The sequence below is a fragment of the Miniopterus natalensis genome, chromosome 17, assembly GCF_054644295.1.
Source record: "Miniopterus natalensis isolate mMinNat1 chromosome 17, mMinNat1.hap1, whole genome shotgun sequence".
In the NCBI taxonomy this organism is placed as follows: Eukaryota; Metazoa; Chordata; class Mammalia; order Chiroptera; family Miniopteridae; genus Miniopterus; species Miniopterus natalensis.
Genome location: NC_142097.1, coordinates 30,063,923 through 30,079,830, shown reverse-complemented (window position 1 = coordinate 30,079,830; position 15,908 = coordinate 30,063,923). Strand labels below are relative to the sequence as shown.

The following is a 15,908-nucleotide window of genomic DNA, read 5'->3' as shown; positions in this document are numbered from 1 at the left end:
CAGAAATCTCTTGTCTGCAACAGAATTTTCTGCTCCAATTGCCATAGTTAATATTCAACTATGGCTATTTTAATATTCTTGGAGCTATTATATTATAGGATGTGTTATTTTGTGTGAGCCTAAATATGACTGATGTTAGGGGAGGGTTGGGAACATGGACATACTCCTAAGGACCAAATTTTCATTCATACACTCAAGAACTATTGATTAAGTACCTATTTTGTGTCAAGTTCTGTTTTAGGTACTGAGGATAGAACACTGAAAAGAGACAAAAAAAATCCTCCCTTCTGCACCCCCCCCAGAATTTACACTCGAGTTTGAGGAGATAGTAAATTAGAGATTATCAGTGAAGATTTCATTGAGAAGACATCTGACGAGAGAGCTGCAGAAAGGATGGAGCCATGAAGATTTCCCAAGGATATCTGGGCTTTCTGGGCAGAAGGAACAGTGTGTGCAAAGGCCCGGAGATAGCACTGTGTCCTGCATCTTCAGAGAACAGCAGGGAAGCCAGTGTCGCAGGAGAAGAGAGTAGCAGGGGACAGGAAGTGAGTAGCAGGACAAGAGGGCACAGTGGTAACAGGAGGGAGAGCAAGGATGGAGTTGGGGTGGAGGGGCCAATCTTAAGGGCCTTTGTAGGCCGTTGCATGGACTTTGGTTCTACTCCAGGTGAGATGGGAAGGGAGTGGAGGGTTTTGAGCAGAGAAGTGATAGGATCTGACTTAAATTTTAAGTGGATCTATTTTGCTGCTGTGTTGAGAGTAGATGGTAGGGGGTGGGAAAGGGTGGAGCAGGGAGAAGGGGAAAGGGACAGAGAAAAAGTAATTGTGGCTGGGACAAGGGTGACAGTGGCAGACATAGTTTTTAGTGGTTAGGTTACAAATGCAGTTTGAAAGTAGAGCTAACTGGAGAGTTCACCGTCAATAACAAACTTAACTTAGCAGATACTGTATCCAGACAATCATGTTTTATTTGGGTCCTTTCTTTTATTCTTCATGAGCCTAGTTAAAGGTTTGTCACTCTTATCTTTCCAAAGAACCAGCTATTGGTTTCATTAAATTTTTGTATTTTTTTTAAGACTCTCATTTATTTCTGCTCTGATTATTTCATTTTTTCTCCTCACTTGGGTATTGTTTGTTGTTCATTTGCTAGTTCCTTTAAGTGTAAAATTAGATATTTCATATAATACTGGTTTGGTGGTAATGAACTCCTTTAGCTTTTTGTCTGGGAAGCTCTTTATTTCTCCTTCAATTTTAAATGATAGCCTTGCTGGGTATAGTAATCTTGGTTGTAGGTCTTTACTTTTCATCACTTTGAATACTTCATGCCATTCCCTTCTGGCCTGTAGTGTTTCTGTTGAGAAATCAGCTGACAGTCTCATGGGAGCTCCCTTGTAGAGAAGTATCTGTCTTTCTCTTGCTGCTTTTAAGATTCTGTCTTTGTCTTCAACCTTTGGCATTTTAATTATGATGTGTCTTGGCGTGGGCCTCTTTGGGTTCATCTTGTTTGGGACTCTGCACTTCCTGGAGTTGTGTGTCTTTTCCTTCACCACATGAGGGAAGTTTTCTGTCATTATTTCTTCAAATAGGTTCTCCATCCCTTGCTCTCTCTCTTCTCCTCTGGTACCCCTATGATGCACACAACTCAGTCACTGACACCCCCTGAATCTGCCCAGACAGTTATACCCCGGCCCAGGCAGCTGACTCCTAAGCAAGGTGCAAGTTCCATAGGGAGTCCAAAGGGTGGGGCTATTGCTTTCCACCAGGCTGATGCTGAGGAGAGGGGATTGCTCCACCCAAGAAAGATGGTGTGGGAGAGGAACTCAGCTCAGGGAACCTGGCGGCTGTCCCTTCAGCTCTTTCCCCAGAGTCACGAGCCCCCGTCTCTCCTCACACAACTCTAGCCCACTCCTTCCTCCCTCTGCAGGAGTCCAGGGTGAGTGTCATCAAATGAGATTTTGTGCATTGGCCCTTTAAGAGGGCGCCTGTGTCTCTAGTAGACACCCGCCTCTCCCTGACAGACAGAATCCCTGCTGATTTTCACAGTCAGATGTTTTGTGGGTGCCTCTTTCTGGCTCTGGTCCTCTGGGCTAGAGAGCTCAGCTTGGGGTTCAGACTCCACACTCCTTGGGGGGGAAACCTCTGCAGCTGAGATAGCCCTCTGGAATCTCAGCAACCATGAGTGAGAATGGGGCCAGCCCTTTTTGTGTCTCTACCCTTCCTACAAGTCTTGATGTGACTTCTATAAATCCTTGGTTATAAGACTTCTCTTCAGCTAGTCTTCAGTTATTCAGGCTGATTGCCTTATATTTTAGTTGTAATTCCAGTTTGGCCCTGGGAGGAGGTGAGTGTAACATCCACCTACTCTGCTGCCATCTTGGCTCTCTCCAAAAGAACTTCTATCTGGGGAAGTCTTGACGCCTTCTGAGCAGAAACTGAGATAAGAACACAGTGCTTTGGAAAGCTAAATCTGGCAGTAGGGTACAGGATGGAGAGATGTGGCCAACCAACCGCCTACTATACCCTTGATTCACAGAACTTTATTTTCCTATTTTGTAAAGTAATTCTCTTATAATAAAAGGGTACTTTAAAAAAGAAATATCTGGGGAAATAATAGGACATTTTTCTAGCCATGTCAGTCACATCTAGTTAGTTCAGCACAGGTGATCAGGAGTCACCAGTGTCACAGCTGAGTCAACTCGTTGCCGTGCATACAGGAAATAATAGCTAAGTGTGCTGGCCCAACTCTAAGGGTTTTCCATGGATCAACGCAGTTCATCTAAATACTGCATGTGAGGTATGCCAATTATTACCTTCATTTAATGGACAGGAAATTGAAGCACAGAAAGGTTAAGTAACTTGCTCAGAATCACAAATCTAATAAGTGGATGAGCTAGGATCTGAACCCAGGCAGTCTATTTACAAAGTTCATGCTCTTGGCTATTAGGCTATGCTACCTCTCCAACTATAGAAAGTGTTAAAAAATAAAATAAAATCACCTGTAGATGACAATATCATTGGTGCCCCACCCTACACGAGCTTAGGATGTGGTCATTACAATCTACTCAGAAACATCCGAGGCAGCTATATGGTTCCCCATTTTATATTCAATCAAGCTAGAAAAAAATATGCTGTCACTAAGAGGAAGAGGAGGGGCAGAGCATCCTCCGTAGCTGCGGGGAAATGTACCTAATTTGATGATTTGTCTCCTTCACACTCACTTCATACAGCTTTTATTCCCCTAAAAAAACAGCACTTTTATTCTTGCTCAAAGGATGCTAGTTAATTAAATGAAGAATCTGGATGGAATTTATATAGCCATTATAGTGCGCTGATGGTAATACGGTGTGAAATGCAGTTGGGTGGTAAAAGATGCAGAGGTTCTAATGCTGAATAAATTCATGCTAGTTCTTTTGTGAAGGTATAACTGTCAGGTTGGTAGATGTGACCCCTTAGCAAAGTTCTAGCCCAGCTCCCACTGAATGGCTGTTGAAAAGATTAGTGCATTGAAATGATGAATCTCAGAGGGAGTGGTAAAGAAAAGATAGCAGCACTGTGCTGTATTGAGCAATACAGGGTTGCATAAATCCATTTTTTCTTTTCCTCCTGGGCCTTCTTTTAATAATTAACTAACTGTGAAGCCTTCTCTGTCAGTAACAACTGATCCAGAATTTTCCCAGTACCTCATCAAGGAGCCTGAAATCCCACCAAGGTAAACACTGCAGCCAGCTCACTGGTTCACTTTGTATTAGGTAAAGAGTCATTCAGTTTACAAAGTTAGAAAATAAGAGAGAAACTAAGATGTAACAGTAAAGCAGAAAATTAATCTAAGTAGTATTTTTTTAATATGATGCAGCATGAGCAAATATACTAAAAGGGACTTGAATTCTGAAGTCAAATCTCTGACTTAAATTTTTTTTTTTTTTTTTGGTGACACCGAGGAAATGCTTTCCACCTCTACAGTCCCATTGTAAAATGAGGATTTTTCTACCCCACAATTTCACAATGAGTCTTCAGGGAAGATCAGACCAACTTCTTCTTGGAAAATACAATTCACGAATGAAAATCTTTGTGGGCCACAAATGCTTTGACCTTAGCTATGTGATTGCGTTGAGACAAAGGGCATTATAAACTCACAGGAAGGGCAGTAAGGGCTCGGAAGGAAGACAATATGCTGTGTGTTTCCACATGCAGCTCTTCTTCCCCATAGGGTGACATGATATAGAATAAAAAACCATGGGCATTAGATGAGCTATGTTTAGGTCAGAACCTTACTTAGATCTGAGATATTTTTTTCACTTTCTGGCAGTGCAATTCTCTAAGACCCCGTTGGTTCATTTGTATCATGGGAAATAACATTACCTACTTTATAAGATCAAAACAACTCTCACAAGAGGGTTAAAGAAACTATTATGGTTCTTGTTAACAGTTTTTCTCCTGTTCCTCTTTACTGCTTTTGAAAAATATGCATAATCACCTATGCAATTAGAGAGCTGGACTAGATGATTTATTAAGGACCTTCCTGAGGCGTTCAATTAGTGGTATCAGTTACTGAAATTTAGAGAAGTTGTTTGCAAACATAACGCATACGTCGTCTTTAACGTTCGCAACAATCACGTGAAATCTTCTCTTCTCTAGGTACGGTCGAGATGGCTCCCAAAGGAAGCAGAAACAGCCCTAACAGCAGTTGCAGGTTTGTAATTAGGCTGGCACATCCGCATTGCTAACCTTAGAAGTTCTGTAATTTTTAAACTAATCAGTAAATCTTTCAAAATGTCAATGGCTGACAGGAGAAAAAAGAGACTTCAGAGAGATATATGTTTTAGTGGAATGTAAGTTACGCTACCAAGCCCAAAAGAATGGCTTCTCTTATCAGCTTCCTACATTCACGCGCTGGAAACCCCTGCTTGGTCTAGGTCCCATTACGGCTTGTGAAAAAGATTAGGGTTACTACAGGAAGAGGGCTGTAGAAGGGAAAGGGTTTAAAAGCAAGTTATATCTGGTTTCCTTGTGCATAGGATTTAGTAAAATACGTATTATAGTCTTCTCAATGGATGAAGCTCAAAGTAATTTGCAGATATGCATAAACGAATCTACAATTCATCCCTCAGGCATGGACACCCTTGGGGGAGGAAATTAATCCACAGAACTTTATACGTGCCTCTGCTATGAGCTCTCTTCACTCGCTTTCCTGACTCCATCTCCATGCATGCATCAGGCCCATGGCTCCACCTCCCGACCTAACCAGTTATCAAGAAGCAGTGTGGTCTTCATTTATGGTGTGTCTGCAGCCCTTCCTTAACGTCCCTTCTCACCACCACACTACTGATTTCTGTCTTTATTAGCTCACACGGAGATACTGTGAAAATCACTTAAGTGATCACCCGGTCTACTGTCTTCTTCCGCACACACCCGAAGGGCCAGTTTTCCCAAAACACTGCTCAAGTGCACCTTAGGTAATAAGCCTAAGTACCAGGGGACAAGATAAAATACTTCCTCAATCTCCACACTTCAAGCTTCTCCACTACTTGTTCCAAACCGATCTTTCCAGCCTTAGCAATTCAACCCTCCGACATGGTTACCACACCCAAGTACATTAGTTTACAATCTTCCCAGATAAAACTCTCCTACCCCCGCAATGCTTTTGAGCACATTTCTCCTTCCACTAGCTATACACACTTTTCCCCTTTTTTCTTTATCCAGTTCTCACCTATCTTTAAAAATCGACTCCATTGTACCTTCTCTAATCTTTCCAGGCAACTTCAGCTTACGATTTTTCCCTGTTTGTCTTTTATAATATCTGTAGTCTGTAATTAACCACATACTATTTAATATCTCCTACTGCTATCTTGAACTGACATTAAAATATAAATACTTTGCTACCTAATTTTGCAAAGTGAAAGGGTCTTGACTGCCCAAATTAGAACGCAGGCTGTCTGAGAGTAAAAACCCTACCTAATAATATGAACAGGTGCTCCACTTAGCATAACTATGAGCTATACCTGAGTTGACAACAATGAAAATGACCGTTTTGTTTTTCCTATACTATAATAACTGCCCTAGAGAACTTCGTTAGGTAAGAAGCTTTCATAGGACAGTTATTCATGAAAGGTTGCAACTTTATGGGAGTATTAGTATAACTGTATTTCATTTAAATAATTATAATAACAATCATAAAACATGCTATAAAAAAACCACATAATAAAAAGCAAATTATTTCTTTAAATCCTCTTAATATCTAAACAAAAATCCTCCTGAATTCATCAAGCAAATGAGATGATGTCAAAACCAAGCAAAATGAAGAAAACACCAAGGTTGAAAAAAGAAAAGTTACACTTTATTGTGTTTGACAGTTTTACTTTTTGGTTTTTTAAAAAAATTGAAAAGATTTAAAAATTATGCACACTAGTGTGTATTTCCCTAAAAGTTACATTTCCCATCGTAAGTTAATAGAGTACATCCTCTCAGAAGAATTCTATGATCTTGGAGGTCCTTTCCGACTCCACCCACGTCCCCGACTCAATGATTTATGTGGTGACACTTCTTTGTAAACTGTATAAAAATGATAGATATTTGCAAATACAAGAAACAAGGATCTTCTTTAGTTTGCATGAAAAAGCAAAGTGCTCACTTTGCAAAGGAAGATTTGGTTAAGCTTTCTGGAGTAAGAGGTCAATCAAATTATAATTAGCTCTAATTAACCCTGCCAAGAGCTGCCTCCTAATCAAAGGCAGACACACAAGTGCATCTATCTGGTAAATTCTGCCACATGAACTCATTCACAATATTAATATTAACTTGTTAAAACCCTGTTTTGACAGTATGTTTAACCCTGAACATGTATTTTCCGATTTACTGAAGGATGGCATAAAGAAAACCCTATTCTCCGACTTCTCTAATTCTGGTAACAAATGTACCAAAAGGCAACGTTTATGGTATTGGAAACTTCCTTTCATGATAAGAGTTTAAACCCTGCTCATCAGAACCTGGTACAGCACAAAGGTTTTTTTTTTTGTTTTTCACCTATTAAACATTTAGAATTAATCTGGAGTTCGGGGTTTAAGGGAGATCTCATTTCAAGACAGAAATGTATTTTCTAAATTAATTTTTAAAGGTTTAATCCCATTGGAATCAAAATTTTATGACATTTTGGTTTTTTTGGAGGAACTTGACCAAGAGTTCTAAATTTGAATCTAGATATACTAAGACCTAAATAATAAATAAGACTCTTAAGTTGATTTGTAAGAAAAAAAATCAGTGAGAACTGGTAAAAAAAACTTTGAAAACCATCACCACCACCACCACCAAGAAAGAAAGGGGGAAGGTGGGACATGGCCCAAGGATTTAAATCATATATAAGCCTACAATAGCTGGTACTCGCCAAAGAAGAGTTAGATAAAACATCATTCACCCAGTAAATATCTATTGACAAAGCAACTGGAAAGACCAGATGCCCCAAGCAGACCCTAGATTATATAAGAATTTAATCTATGACAACGGAGATACCATAAAACAGTAAGTGGTTGCCACAATGAGCTATTTGGGGGGGCGGAAGTGTTAGGTGTAGGCCTTCATCTCATACCAACACACTAGATGAAGTAGTTTCTCAGATGGGTAAAATACAGACAGACATGGAAGGATGATTAGCTAAATATGTATGTGCAATCTAGCTAAGTATGAACCTTAAAGAAATTTTTAAAAAGAAATCACAGAAAAAGGTAGATTTGATAACACAAAAACACCTCTGTTTAAAAACTTAATTGCATATAGACGAAAATACTTATGAAAGATTTGGTAGGAACAATGTTAATAACTACATTAAAGAGATCTTTTAAAATGATGTGGGGAAAACAGGAAAGCAGTTATTAGTTAATACAAGAGAAGGGGTGAAGGAAAAGCAGGAGAGGTAAGGGGATATAGGTAATGTAAGGGGCACGTGGGTGAGGTCGGAGAAGGTCATTAGCAATCGCACTGGGAAAGCGGCTGCCTTCGATAGTGAAGAATTGTGGAATTCGCAATTTAATGTGAAACCCGTGGTCACAATCTTGGGCAACTAATGTGGATGACAGCGAATCAAAGTGTCATGTTTTCAAACACAGTGACTTATTCATGTAGGGTGAGGTAGGATTGGAGAAGTCTTGTTTTTAATTCTAAAATACTTTGTGAATATAAATCATGGAACACGATGTCATGAGTCCCAAACTGAGGTAAGAATACCAAAAGTGTTTCTCACATAGTAAGCTGCCAAGATAAGAACTTTACAGTATCAACTGCCTTATCACTACTTCCTCCTCTGGGTAAAATTTACTAGTTTGTCAGCCAAATTAATATATAGTGCTCTAACACAGAGATGTTTGAAATACGCCCTGAAAGGTGCTCTCTTGGCAACTGACGAATGGAATCGGAATCAGAGAGATTTGTGTTTGTTTGCCTTTAGTTACATAAGGAACATTAGAGGGAGCAATGCCTACTTAGGAATACAAGCATGCCTAGGATGACTCGCCAGCTCTAGGGCACCTCTTCTGAAAAGCTCTGTCGAAAGTGAAGGATTTGTTCTCATTTTTTCTTACTAGAGTGAGAGCTCCTTGGAGAAAGTATGTCTAGCTTTCAGTGCATCCATACAAAGCAAGCATTAAATAAATATTTCTTTTTATTTTTATTTTTTATTGTTGAGAGTATTACAGATGTCCCCCTTTTCCTCCCCTTACCCCGCCCCCCCACCTCCCAGCCCTCCCCAGCCGCCCCCCACTGTCTGTCCATGGGCTGTTCCTATATGCTTGTAAGTTCTTTGGTTAATCTCTTCCTGCCCTCCTTCCCGCTTTCCCTCTGAGATTAAATTCTCTTGACAAGTCCCGCCCTTAAAAGTTACTACAGGCACGTGTGAAACAATTGATTCAAGAATGATGAGTGTGGTCCCTGAACGGCCAGAAGACAGTGGCTTGTGGTATGGAACCCAGAACCCTGACATCAGTTCTAACTAAGCCAACCAACTACAGAAAATACTGTAAATCAACGCACTGCACAGTTCCTACAGCGAATGAGACCACTTCCCTTCCAGATTCTCCCAAAACTGAAAATTCTGTGACTCTAATTAATCTAACACAATTAAAATGGGCTTCGTGGGATGAATGGGATAATAAAATTTCTCTCAGAATTCTTAAGATGGCAAAACATTTTCCTACATGAAAAAGAAAGAACCAGGTGGAAATAGGGGTTCTGAAGCAGACGTGTCTGCCAGGGCTCGCTCAGAACGCCACCTCCACGTGGCTCCACTGAGTCACCAGGTGTGGCCGGTGTCTGCGCAAACAGGAATGCCGCTGGCGGTCCTCGTGTTCCACTTCCCAGCGTGCTGTCTTTAACTTGGGCAGTTTCTTGGGCAAAGTCTAATGGTGGAGAACACACTGGTCATTCTTTGAGTCACATAAAGGGAATTAATATTGAAAAATAAATCCAACCAAGTTTGTTTAATGTTTCTCCACTCAGATTGCTGTCTATCATTATAAGAGCTTTATAATTACTTTTCTCAGAGACTTTTTTCCCCTTTTCTAAAATCATTTTAAGATAATTGCAGATTAAACAGAGTTGTAAGAAATAATACAGAGGCTCCCTGTACTCCACTCAGTCCCCTGCAACGGTTGTATCTTGCACGACTAGAGTAGGATATCACAACCAGGAGACTTCATGGATACAGTCCACTGACCTTAATCAGATTTCACCACTTTATATGCACTAGGCAATAAAAAGAAAATGTACGGATATATGCGGCAGCCCGGATGGGTCCCAAGGGAATTATGTGCCAATTTTTAATTGGCATTAAAAATGCCAATACCCAAAAGTTACATACTGTCTGAAAACATTTATAAAACATGCTTGCAAAGACAAAATTAGAGAGATAGAGAAAAGATTAGTGCTGCTGGTGTTAGGGAAGGGGGATAGAAGGAGGTGGCTGTGGCTATAAAATAGTAAGGGACCTTTGTAAAGAGGGTTTTTAATAGAACGTAAAAGTTGATATCCTGAGGTCACACATGACCATCTGAAATGGAAACATAGGGACATTTTAGTATAGTAACCTTTTAGAACAGAAAAGACTGACAAATCAAATATATGTATTTCTCTTCCTTTCCCCCTCTAAAGATGAGACTTGCATCCTAGAATATTCACTCTACTAAAAAATTATAAAAAGTTCAGCTTACTAAAGAAGAATAAAAAGGGTGTGGGGACTCACGTCTACTCTGAAAGTTAGAGACATTACTGTTTCTTTAATAAATGCAAAAAGAAACACAATCTCTGAAAGTGTAAAAACATGAATACTTCTTTAGTAATTACATATTATTGGTCCTTTCAGAGTCAGTGTATTTACTCTGTCCTTATAGTTTCCTTTGTTGCTTAATCCATAAACCAAGACAGCTCGCATGCCAGCTGTGCCAGCTGCAGCTAAGTTCATGTTCAACCTCGACTATCCAGAGAACCCTGTGTGGATTTGACCTCACATTTCTGCCTCAGGACTTCCCAACCTCTGCACAGGTGAGGCCAAATACAACTGGCCTCATTTGAATCTAGAGAAGTTGCCAAATGAACAATTTCCCGTGTTTCTTTAGGGCAAAGGCTGGTTCAGACAAGCTAACTATTTTGGCTTTGGACTGTTCACCAATTCATTGCCGCCTTAGGTCAGAACACTGAGCTGAAAGGAACTTTAAAAACAGCCTAAGTGTAAGAGCAGGATTGAGAAAGTTGTTCATCAAAGGAAGTTGCTAGAAGATGGCCTACGCCTGTTAAAAGCTGTTAAAACTTGAAGAAAAAATAACAGAAGTGTAATTTCATGGGAAATTGTGCTCATGGTTTTAAAACAGTCAAGTTGGGTTATGCTGTGAGGCATCAAAACCCGTCAAAAATACTAAGATTTTAGAGAACAGTGCAGCCAATTATTGACAAAACAGTCAGTGAAGTGTTCTGGTAGCCATGCCAGGTTGAAGACAGTAATGCACCTTGTACTTCCGGTGAAAAGGCATCCCTTCACAGTTTGTTCTTTCATTTTATATTTCTTTCTTCCCTTCGTCTCCCTTATTTCTTCTAATTCCCCCTTCCTCCCTCTCTTTCTGTTCTTCACTGCTTTCTTTTGGGTCACTACACTAAATAAAGGTAAATGAATTTCCATGACTTAAAATAGCTAATGTACCTTTAAAAGAGATTATTCTGTTCTTAGGATCAGGCCACTGTCTCAGAATTATTCAATTAAAAGTTTCCAAGTGAGTGAACAAAGGATATAAAATTGTGTTCTCTTCCCCATTTGAAAGTAACTGGTAACCACTGTTATAAAATAAGTTGACAATCAGTCTAGTAGTATTGTAATAATTATGCATTTAAAGGAGTTACATGTATATGGTATGATTATTAGTACTGTACTGATTTCATGTCAAGATCTTCAAAAGGATACCAAAAAAGGGGGAAGAAACTTTGCCAAATTTCATACAACTCAAGTTTCCGGTTTTAAAAGTTTTTAAGAGAAAAGGTATATACACACTCCACTTGTAATTTTTAAAGATTCTTTTGCTAATTGTGAAAAAAAGATATTAATCCTTTAAAAATTGCAAAGGTAGTTACTCTAACACATAGGAGCTCTTTCATTATCTCTGAAATGATGGCACTTACATACATAAGAGGAGCTGACGGCCTGCATGGTAAGTATGTTTAAAATGGACAGTTTTAAGGTTGACTTCGGGCAGCATATTTTTTATTTCAAGTGTGGGTTTCTGAAATGAGTAGTTGTATTAATATATATGCATGTGGGTTTGTAAACAGACGAATACATATATTTTAATTACTTTTGCTAAAACTGGAAAGTAAGTATACATTAAATAATACTATTGACTAAAACTTCTTTACTCTCAATCTCATTTCTGCTATTTTGTTAATGGCATCCTTACAGCCTCTCAATCACTGAATTACAGGGCCTTCGCTGCTCTCGCTCTGTTACTGTAGATTCTGTTGCTGCTAAGTCTGGTCATCTTTACCCTGAGAGTATCTTTCATCAGACCCCTTTAATACATATAATTCCACTACCACTACCCAGTCAAATCCTCCACTGCCTATTGTCTGGACAAGCGCTTCTCAAATTTTAAGGTCTATGTAAATCCCTGGAGCACTGGTCAAATGCAGATTCTGACTCAGTAGGTCTGGGGTCAGAACTGAGGCTGCATTTCTAACTAAGTTCCAGGTGCTGCTGACACTGCCGGTCCTGAACCACAACTTGATGAGCAAGGAGGGAGAGCACAAATCTGTACTTTCCTAGGTTTCAGCCACACTGTACAGCTCACTGTACAGCTCTGTGTGGCTACTGAGTACTTGAAACAGTTGACTAAAGAATTGAATTTTTAATTTTAATTAGTTTGCATTTAAATGAAAAGACTAAAGAAGTATAAAATATTTTTCCATTACACAGAACTTTATTGTTTTGGTATAATTATATTTCATTTAATCACTGTATCATCTAAGATACAACTGTTGAACTGTAGTGTTTGGGTCAGGCACGCAAGTCATTGGAGTACACACAAACACATAACTGATCTGGCTACTGGTAATGAATTAATTTCAAAGTTTTTATATACCAGTGTAACAGTGTGCTTATCTGAATATTTTATGCAGACAGCGGGCGGTACAGTAATACATAAGCCATAATTGGTAATTAAATTAGAATATCATTAAATATTTTGTATTTTAAAAAGTAGGCATGGAAAATTGTTTTTAATTTAAGGTGAAGGAATATTGCTGATGTTCCTGGACCTCTAATAATGATGATAAAAGGAATACAAATCAAAACTATCACTTTTAGGAACCTACTATATTCCTGTCTTAGGTCTATGAACAAATGACAAGACAGATACTATCACATTTTAGAAATGAAGATACAAACATATTAACAAATAATAGTAAAAGTTAGCAACAAAGAGAGCCTATTTTGACTCTGAGGATAAGACCTTTCCTTTCACAGCAGAATTTTCCTGCTGTGCCCTCTGCCTGGGATGCCCTTCCCTTTCTAGGTCTGGACCACTTCATTTGCTGCCATCTCAATAAAAAGTCTCCTTACCCCTCAGCCAGAATTAGGCTTTCTTCCTCTAAATACATGGTTAGAACAAATCACTTCCACCTCTTTCTCAGCACCTAGTACTTCTTTTTCTGTTATTCATAAAAATGACCATAACAGTTAATATTTGTTGAGTGCCTACTGGGTGCTATATACACTTAGTATAATACGTGTATAACCTTCCTTTCTTAATACTTCTTACACTCTTGTGAGCAACCCTACTGTCAAACTCATTTTACAGATGAAAAGAGTGAGGCTTAGAAAGGTGAATTCGTCTGCCCAAGGTCAAAAGCAAGCAAAGTGCAGGGTCAGAGCACAAATTTACATGGTCTGACCCAAAGCTCATTATTTACTACCCTACTCCTTATGCCAATTCACCTTTCATCAAGTTAGGTTCTTTCTCCTTTTTATATTTTTATCTATGTCCCATCTTCTCCTACCGAATCTTATTAAATTCTGATATAGAATTTAGATTATTTATTTATGCAGACCTGGACTACCTTAATAACAGAAACTAATCCATTTAGAGAAATAAATACAGAAGGGCCTCATGTGGAAAAAGCAGCTGTTGCTGAAAAAAGATTTAAAAACTGCTATTTTTCTTTAGATTCATGTCTTAAATAGCCCATAATATAATTATTATTTTATGAAATATGCTTATGTCAAGTATATTTTAAAGCTTTTCGGTTCTGAGCATTAAGCAGAAAAAAATAAATTAATTTTTAATTAGAGGGTAGGAAAAACCTCACCACCCTCTAATTTATTCTACATGTAAAAATTAACAAAGATTTGTAAGTGTCCACTTTCAGGAGGCAAAGAAACACTAAAATGTAAAAAGGCCTGGCCATAGAAACTGATGAAAGTATTGAGGATACAGAATTCAAAGAACTAAAAAGGCATATCAACCAAAGTACAAAAATACTTCATAAAATGGGGATTTGAAAACTGGCCAAAAAACAGAGGGCTTTTGAAAACGCGTTTTATTTGAAAAGAATTTCAAATGTCCAGAAGAGCTGCACAAATAGAAACAGTACAAAGAACACCCTTACACCCTTCGACCAGATTTATTAATTCACCAGGTTCACCCTTTGCCAACATGTTCATGAGTGAGAAATAAAGTATTCCCGTAAGCCACTGACACTTCGAGGCTGTTGTTGCTGAGATTTTGCATATTTTCAGTCTCTCTCGTATATATATATATACATATATACGTATGTATATATTGTCTGTATATCTCTCTATACACAAGCACATGCACACATATGCATATATGTGTGTATTATATGTATAATGCACATAATTATACACACCTAATTTTTTTCTTAACCATGAGGGTAAGTTACATACATCATGGCTCTTTACCCCTAAACACTTTAGTACTTCCTAAGTGGAAGGATATTCTCTTACATGCCACGCTACAATGACCAAATTTAGGAAATTTAACATTGATTCAATAATCAACCATTTCATTCCAATTTTGTCTACTGACGTGGTTATATCCTTTATAGCTTTTTCCCCATTTCAGTGCAGGATACTGTGTAAGGTCAGGATTGTATTAAGTTTTCACAGCTGTTTATCACCTTTTAATTTGGAACTTTTTATCACTTCTATTTTTTTCACAGCAATGACATTTCTGAAGAATACAATTACACACACACACACACACACACACACACACACCCCTCTTTTAAAAGAAAACTGTCCCTCCTTTTAGGTTTGTCTAACATTACCCATGGCCACACTCAGGTTATACATTCTCAGCCATAACACTACAAGGTGCTGTTTTGTCCTTTTGAAGGTATCACATTTGGAGTCACAAGGTCCATCTGATATCAATTCTTAGCACCAGTGGAGTTGTTTGATTTCACTACTGTGTAACTACTATTTTCCCCTTGCAATTAATAAGCGGTTTCAGGAGAACAACTTTAAAACCATGTCAATATGTAAATATTCTGCTCTTCATCAAAATTTTCCTCTAGATTTAGCATTTGATGATTCTAGTCTGATCTGGTCTTTACTAAAACAGATGCAAAATGCTGATTTCCCAAATCTGGCAGCCACTCTGCAGTTAGTCTCTCAGTTAAGCACTCAACCGACTCTAACAAGCTAAGAGCCCTCCTTTCTTCTGATTAAAAATGGTATAGACTCATGAATTACTTATTTTTCGATGGTTTGTAATTCATTACTGTATTTAATTATCTTGGCCTCAAGTACTTCCAGATCTGGCCAATGGGAGCTCCTTCAAGTTGGTTTCTTATGATGTGCTCCCTTCCTTTTGAACACTTCCTTATTTTCTGGTATAACATGTTCCAGGCTCATCTTGAACTTACCCTACTCCAGTCCTGAAATTAGTCATTTCTTAAAGGATCCTGGGTTCCTTTTAGTGGGGAGCAGTATATGGGCACTTAGATATGCTACTGGGGTGTCTGCTTCTTGGCTCTTTCAGTTGACAGAGCTATGGATACACACATGCACACACACACACACAGCCTCACACAAATAATATCTACATACATACATATATACATGTGCACATATACCTTCATATACACATATACATATATTTTAGAAATGATGCATTCACCATACCTCCACCCCACAAAATCTTTCTTGGCTTCCTTCATTCTATTTTCTACGTCTCTGCTTTTTCATTGAGATTCTGAACCTCAACAACAGTCAACAACAATACATCTTAAAATTGTTTCAGAATTGTTTTGACTATACTCCTGAAACAATCAAACATCCTTTTAAAAGTTCAAGATTTGTTTGCAATTCTTTCCCAACCCAACTCCAACCTGCCAAACACTGAACACAAATAACTGTAGTCATAA

The 15,908-nt window shown here is 38.5% G+C and overlaps 1 protein-coding gene across 1 annotated transcript in view; it reads right to left on the bottom strand.

The window, feature by feature from the left end:
• Positions 1–15,908, bottom strand: part of STXBP4 (syntaxin binding protein 4) — a 113,445-nt gene that overhangs the window by 60,508 nt on the left and 37,029 nt on the right. The window lies entirely within an intron of this gene.